The sequence below is a fragment of the Lagenorhynchus albirostris genome, chromosome 12 (assembly GCF_949774975.1).
Source record: "Lagenorhynchus albirostris chromosome 12, mLagAlb1.1, whole genome shotgun sequence".
In the NCBI taxonomy this organism is placed as follows: domain Eukaryota; kingdom Metazoa; phylum Chordata; class Mammalia; order Artiodactyla; family Delphinidae; genus Lagenorhynchus; species Lagenorhynchus albirostris.
The window spans coordinates 34,865,295-34,873,815 of record NC_083106.1 but is presented as its reverse complement, the minus strand read 5'-3'; positions in this window follow the sequence as shown (position 1 = coordinate 34,873,815).

The window sequence follows — 8,521 nt, the reverse complement described above, 5'->3', positions numbered from 1 at the left end:
CTCTCTCAGAGCTTCAGCTGTACACTGAGTTTCTCTACATCCATGTTCTATAGATACTTCAACACATCTCAAAAGAATTTAGCGTATTTTCCTCCAAACCTGTTCTTTCCTCTGCCTGCCATAGAGGAGTATCTCTCAGTTACTCAAATCAGAAATCTCTGATCCCTTCCTGCCTCCTGTTTCTTCTAAACACCCAAATCCAGTCAGTCACCAAGACCTAATAACTCTAACTCTTTAATAGCTTTCAATGGGTCCCCTGTCTCCATTCACACTGCTTCAGGAGGCTCAACATTTCTTGCCAAAACAATATTATTGTACTTGTTCTCCCACCTCCATTCTCTCCCCAGACTCCTCCATTTCTCGTGTTGCAACTAGAGGCTTCTTCCTAGAATGTAACCCTATCATGTTAATCCTCTTAAAAAGCTGTTACTTTAAGGACCAACTCCAAACTGCTTAGCTGGACCTTCCCTATCCAGCCTCTGCTAATCTTCCTAACCCTAGTTCTCAGCTCAGAGGCCCAGCACCCTGCTTTCCAGAGACAGGGCACAACTTTCATTCTCATAAGTGGACCCTGCTCTTTTTTCCTTTTTCTTTTTCTTTCTTTCCTGAGCTCTCACATGTAACTTCCTGGACCCCTGAGCAAAGCTGTGTCTCAGGAAAGCAGACTGATATGTCCCCTATGTTATAGTGAAACCAGCAAACCCCTTTTGTAGTTATGGAATACCATTTTCATCTACAGCTTTGCCCTACATATATCTGAATACTTCCGTTATTCAATGTTACACTCAAAAGATTATAGGTCAGTTTTTCACAACTGCCCATTTTTTCCAGCCTCTATATTAGAGACAAAAATATAGATGCAAAGCAATTTTTAAATTTCAAATCACCAGTTTCTCTCTAGAGACTTTACGCCTAGATTCTTAATACTACAATGATGAATAATCTTAAAATATAAATTAGGCAAGTCCCATTTTTATTAAAAATATGATGAGATTTAGATATATCCAAAACCCATTGAATAGAATATTCTATGTATTTTTCTCTGAAATCTAGTTCATGCTGATCAATTTTGCTCTTTAGCTATAGTCTAAAAAACAAACCCAGCCAGCTGTTCTGCAAATGCCAATCAAAAGAGAAATTATGTGAAAGAATATGGGTAGATCTATACAGGACCATCACTACTGGAAATTCAACAAAAGCTTCGTTTTTAATGGTAGGCCAATCAACTGACATATATGAAGGAAAATAGGTTATTTTTATTAAATTAAAATAAAATCTCAAAGCCTGGTAATATTCCTGGTCAAAAAAAAAAAAAAAGAAATAGTTGTATGCTGGGCTTAATACTTTAACATAGAAAACAAAATACTTAGCTTTAGGTAAAGTAAATTTTATTATTATTAAATACATTAATTACTAAAAAGAGCCCCAACTTTGAAGATACCAGCTCTAAATTTTGTTATATTTTATACGAATTAACAAATGTTCCTTAATTACAAAAGGAAGTCCTAAGAAAGACAGCATTAGCATGTTCAGAACATGTAATTTTTCTCCCTCATCGGGTGCCTGATTCTACATAAAACTGAACATTTTTTATTGCTGTAGAGGATTATGACCAGGCCCATAGTCAACACTAACTAGAATTAAGCTTAGTTATTAACCAGGTAACTATAATTTCTACCAGTAGGAAGTTGTGGTTCTAGGGGTCAGAAATAGAGAAATGAAGTGTAAGCAATGGGCTGAGTTAAAAATTTAAAACATTGAGGCATGGCAGTGTTTGGCATTCATTTCACCGACTGCCTCCTTCACACACCTGCCTCTTAGTTAAGGGTTACATTGGTGATGGAAAAGGGGCGGCAGGGTGTGGGGATGGAGTGACTGTAGCCAGGAAATCAACTCTGAACTCTGCAACCAAGCTGAGCAGGGGCTTTCGGATCAGTCAGCATGAGTCCCTCAATGACGAAAAAGCACAAACCGATAATTCTCCAAGTTTAGATATCCTGGAAGGCTTTTAATTCAATCCAGTGTTTGGTCTTCATCTGTTCCTGTTAAACACAGCAACATTCACATATCATAACTAATTAACAGTTGTTGAGTGTAATCTCTAGGGAATTGCATGGTATAAGGTGCCACGCTTTGTAGAAAAGAAAAGTAATATACTGCCCATGACAGCTTATATCATAGAAAAAGACTCACTGGTTGCATTGTGCTTACATATGTTTTGATTGCAATTATTTGAATTCAATAAAATGTAATGAGGTGCTCTTAGCCTGTGGGCAAAACTGACATAGAATTTAATTTGCACTAGTCAGCTGAAGGCACAAAACGTTCCTGGGGAAAATTCTGCTGTGCCATATAAACATGCAACTCTTACTGACAGGTCCTTGGAAATCCTGTGCATAAACTTCCTATGCAAGTGAGAGAGAGGGTGTGCTGATAACCACAAACACTACTGGAATTGAAGTAGAATGTTCACTTATTTGACAGAGTAAGCTAAATTGTTTCTCGACCTTAGTTTCCTCCCTAAAGGTCAATATTTTCATTTTGCAACTTCTAGCTAAGATCACTGACAAATAAAGCAAAACAGAAGGGGTGTCTTTTAAAGGAAATTTGGTGGAAAACAGACCATTTGAAATTAATTTTAAGTTATTTCTTGGTTTTTCATACATGACCTCCCACAGTCATGAGAACCAGAGGCAAAGGTGACTTTCTCTCAGTAACTGGGACAGGCTTTTTTTTTCTTCCTTACGAGTCAGGATTATATGACCTTATAAATTGGTCTCATTACAGAGCTACTGACAGACAGACATATTGGTTGCTGCCAGTAGGCATATGGGCTGAAATTTGGAGGAGGGGCGAACAGATGGAGTGGGGACATGGAGTGATGGACGGGCCCCTCACACAGGGCCCAGCTGGTAGGGAGCAGGTCATGTCTGTTACTGCTAAACTGAGAAAGATAAGAGTGTCAGCAGTGGGGAAGGTGACTCCATCAATCAGCCTCTTCATTATGGCAAGAAAGAGGCTTGTAGTCTGACGGTGGAAGAAGGGGGCTGGTCGTCCCACACCCCACAGGTGGCAACTCGAAGGGGCTTGTCTTTCACATTGCAGGAGGAAGAAGAATGTGCCTCCCCAAGTTACCTTTAGTTGTTGTGAGTCCTTCAGAGAAAACTCAGGTGACGATTTAATACCTTAAAGTTTATTTTCAAGTGTTTTTATTTTGAGTAAAGTATTACATGAACATTACTGCTTGATAATGTAAGAAAGTAACATTACAGGGGGCTTTCCAGGGAATTCCCTGGCTGTCCAGTGATTAGGACTCCGAACTTTCACTGCCGGGGGCTGGGTTCGATCCCTGATCTGGGAACTAAGACCCCAGAGGAAAAAAAAAAAAACAAAACGGGAGGGGGTGCTTCCAGGTGAACCCCAGGCTCGCTTCTGCCTCCATGGCAAAGTCCAAGGCAGATGGGGTGGAAACAGGGAGGCTGTCTAAGCGCTTCTGGAATGTAATCTGTGTCAATGACTCGGTCTTGCTCATCTCTAATTCCCAGGTGCCTAAAACAGAGACGTGCCGTACATACTTATTAAACGAATTAAGTCAAAAGTACACGAAGTGAGTGCCTCAAAGTGATTTTAACTCCCAGGCAAATCTATTTTCTCTTTCTCTGACGTCAATTTTACTTTACCAGCTTTCCTTTTCTGCTTTTTGAACCTAGGTTCTACAGGTTCAATTTAGGTAAGAAGCAACAGCAAATGGCACATTTGGGACTAGATGTAGTTAATACATTCAATTAAGAGTTGCACTAATGGTTCACACTTTAGTGAGGGCATGATGAAACATGGGGAACGGAACGCTTCTTTTATTCTGAGGAATATATCCTTATATCACACATGCTACTGAGAGATTGCTGGGTCTGTTTCAGTTTCCTTAAAGGCAGAACAAAATCTTATTTATTTAATCCCCAGTACAATGTCTTGAAAATAGTGATACTTAATAAATGTTGAACCAATGAACTTAAAGGATTATTTTCTATCCACAGAGTTTTTCATTAAACACAGTTTCCCTGAAGTAATTTGACTTTATTATATATTTCTGGGAAGCAAAAATGCCCATATTCTCGGACAAGGAATGTGACCCAAAGATTATTTTATTTGAAAATTTTCTGATCTATAGAATTTTTTATTTCAAGAGAGATACATTTATTCTCTTAAATAATAACATTTTTTAGTAAAAAATTGGTCATGTGGAAATTAGAATAGTTTTGGGAATTAAAATAGCAAATAGTTGAATCTAAAAAAAGCTGACCTTAATAATTAATTATGAATATAGACCAACCTATGAAGAAAGTGGGTGTTACTGATTTGTAAGTACATTTGAAAGTTATTGACCTGATCAAATAGGCTAAATATCTGATATTCTATTTATATTCTCTCTTATCACCCAATTGGAGATTAATAATATATAGTACTACAATATAAGAAAATTATATACTTTTTTGAGATTTCTGAGCAAATACATTTTTTAAAATGTATATGGCTTTAAAACTCCCAAGTTCTCTGTAAAGAAGTTCTATTCCATACTAACATGATATAAACTCTCCTTACTTCATTTGTTTCTCCTAAAAGACAACGGTTTATAAAATTAGAACAGATTTTGAATAAATAGAAAAGTGTGTTAAATTTGAAAGTGTTCTTATATTCTGAGTGTACAGGCAGCTGACCCCTGTGTGATAAGATTCGTTTCAGGAATCCTGCTGCACTCTCTCGGGAAGGACACATTGCTGACCTCAGTAACTGGGTTAGATAGCAGTTTCCTAATTGATAATGAAGGGTTTGAACAAATGAGTCTTGGATTGAGGGAGGCTTGCTGTGGAACATGTTAGGGGAGGAGACGAAGTGAATGAGTGCTTGGGCTCTAGACTGAGAAGGACTTGACTCTGAATCCAGTCCTAAAGCCTTAGGTGAGTTAATTAGCTTATAACTCTTTGTCTTGTGAGTTTGTGTTGACATTAAAACAGGCAATGCACATGAAGCACCTACCACTGTGTCTGATACAGTGTTAGCACTCATAGGTGGTAATGGTTTTATTTCTGCTGTCACTGTTTGCTTTGCTAAGATTGCAGTTTTGTTCCTAAATACCCCAGGGACGTTTAGTGCTTTTTTGTTATAATTCTCCAAAAGCTGCCTTTAATGAAAATCTAGGAATTCAGTCTTTCTTCCTTTTTTTTTCCTTTTTGCTATCTTTCCCCTTCCTTCCTTCCTTCTTTCCTTCCTTCCTTTTTCCCTTTTTTCCTTTTCCATGTCTATGTAGTCAACAGATTTTTAAATAGTTACTATATGGGAATCCAAAGCTTCATGCATGTAGGACATTTAAGAATGAAGTTTCCTTGTCTGTAAACAGGACGATTTATACTGTCTGGATTATCCTATAAAGGGAAAAATACTTTCTAATTATAAGAGAAAATGCTCAATATTAGGATAGTGGTATCTCCTGTAAGTATAGATGAGACTTTGAATTCCTGAGGGTATTTTTCATTTGGTAATATTGATCATAGTATAAAAAATTCATGCTAGATTAAAGATATGCCCTCATTTAGGTTTCCTAGTGTCCTTCAGGACCTTCACTTTTGTGACTATCCTAAAATATATACTATCCTTTTCTCTGAATGCCTGTGCTTCTCCCAGTGTGTGAGATACTCATATGCCAGCATTCTCTAGAATAAGCCTGCTGCCATCTATTTTGGGAATGTATGCCAATCCTCTAATGAGGAATCTCTCCCCACCCTCTGATTCAATTTGTTCACAATCACTTTGATTTCTATTGATCCTAAAATAATATGGAAGTAACAATATTAAAAATAGATGTGCTAGAGTATTTCTATATGTATATGTTGTATTGGTGATTTGAAACTTCAGGTATTGAGAATTGACTCTAAAGGAGAGAGCCCAGCCACAATCTGGATTATTTTCCAAACGCTTTGGGTTTGGCAGAAACTAAAATGCTTGTTGCCAAGCCCCTTTCCTCCTAATTTTTAAAAATTATGTGTGTTTCAAGGGAAATTTAATCCACATGTTTCTGATTCATTTGCACTTAAGTTGTCAAACTGTTTTGTAATCACAAGTCTCTATCTTTCTCTCTCCGCAGAAAGTTGAGTTTTTCCAGGTGTGCATAAACAATAACCTCTCAGAAGAATGAACTAAATTTTAAATTCAGAAATCAAGGATGGGCAAAAATCTGTATATCTCACCTGCTCTTGGGAGAGGAAAAGATTTTGGAATTTTGACCCTGCCTCAAATCTTTTGATGTTAGACTTTCACTTGCCCTTGGAAATATGAGGTTCTTCCCACCAGAAAAAAATGTTTTTAGAGTTTAAAATATACTGTAGAAGGTGCTAAATGACCACTGACGCAGGAAGATTCTAACTCTTTAAAATTACAAGTAAACATGACTGTGAATAATATTAGTGTTATGTTTTATAATAAAAGACTTTATAATCTCCACACTGGGCTTCTTTACAACTATAAACTCTTCATCTCTTACATGTGAATTTAACAAAGCAAAAGTGAAAACTTTCTTTCCCCAAAATATTTTATCTAAAATTAGTTTGAGTTACTAATAGGAAATTTTACAGGGGGAAAATAAACACGATATTTTTAAAAGCTTGTTTCATCTCTGAAAATAGCTCAGAATTTGCTGTATTTACATATTTTTCTTATAAAACATGCTGTAGTGAAGGTTCAAATACTGAAGCTTACTATAATAGAATGTCCCATTTGGGAACATTAAGAACTTTTGTTTTATGGGAACTCAAAATGGTTACTCCCATTTGGATCTCTTAGGAAGTGCTAATTCCCAACACTTCCTCCTTTATCATGAGATCAAACCATTTGGACCACTTACTATCATGTACTCAGTAAAACTCAATCTGTTGTGTTATTTAGTTATGTAAACACATTTTATAATTGTGGAGACAAAGCAGAACTAGGCAACTGGGTAGGTGAGAAAAGATCAAAGATCTTCCTTAATAAATTGTTACGCTAATTAGTGTTTGTCTTGTAGTGCTTCTCCAGGGGGTCTTTTAAACCCAAGCTTGGGAAAACCTGCTTAGAGAACAAGGAAGCTTTGGCACAAACAGATCTTGCCAAGCTCCCAAAACTGACTTAAAATCAGTGAAGCGAGAGAAAAAGGAGTACAGAAGAAAGAGGTAAAAAGAACTATGAATTCCTCTTGAGGAGATCCTACTCTTAAGACTATGATATGGAAAAGAACTATCAGATCACATGTAGCCTATTTTTATACTAGAAAACAACTTTCCCTGGCCCTCACACCCTCCAAGAAAGATTGTGTATAGCTTGCTTTGAAAAATAAGCAAGGTACTGTAATGTCTATACCTCTCAAAAAGTGTTATTAAAAGGTACCTCAATTTTAGGAAGACAAAGGACTCCAGGAGGTGCCCACGCCCCCATCTCACCCCCGCCCCCCATCAATGTTACCTAGGCGTCTTCCCTGCCTTATTCTCTTTCGTGGCATTTACCACTATCCACCATACTACATAATTGACTCATCATCGATATTCTTCCAATTAAAAAGGCCAGGAGGGCAGGGAGTTTTGTCTGTTTGTTTTCCACTGGCTTGTCCAGTGATTGAATAGAAGAATAAATATATATCAATGATATGTATTAATGTTCTAAACATTTCAGAATGGTATAATATGGAGTTGTGCAGCCATGTTTCTAAACATGGTATAATATACAATTGTTCCACCACTTACATAATGTGAACTGGCCTTGGGCAATTCACTTAATCTTTCTGAATTCTGTTTCCTCACGGGTATATGTGGTTATTATTGTCTTCCTTTCAGGGTTGTGTCAAGATGGGAGATGATTATATAAACTGCCCAGCAGTGTCCAGCACTTAGCAGATGCTCAGTAAAATGTGGTTATTTATTGTTTTGTTGTTGTCATCATTATTTTTTTCCCTTTGTCTTTATGCAAGCCAAATAATATTAAGACCCTTGGGTTGAGTATCCTTTTTCTTTGCTTTTTACCTTGCTTCTCTTCTTTTTTTTTTAACATTTTATTCATATTTCCTTAATTCTATAGTATGTTCTTGAGAGTTAGTCAGTTCAAATGTTTAAAAAACAGCAATAAAATAAACAAAACCTGATAAGAATTTGTTAGGACTATTCTTTAACTTTCTCTGAAAATTTCCACATATTTGTAAATTACTACTGATGTTCCCAATTTACAAATATAGTATAGGTAAGGGTGAGTATTTTCTATTTCCAAGTATTGATATTTCCAAACCCAGGGACAGTTTCTTATTACCCATTTTGCCTAAGGTTTTCAAATAAGATTTTATTCATTTCCTTGCAGGCTTGATGGAGATTGACTAGTCCCAGATCTGTATCTAGGGTTTGCCTCAGCCTCAGCCATATCTTTTAACTTTTAATTTATAACGTGTTTTTTTTAATTTATTTATTTATTTTTGGCTGCATTGGTTCTTCGTTGCTTCGCGCGGGCTTTC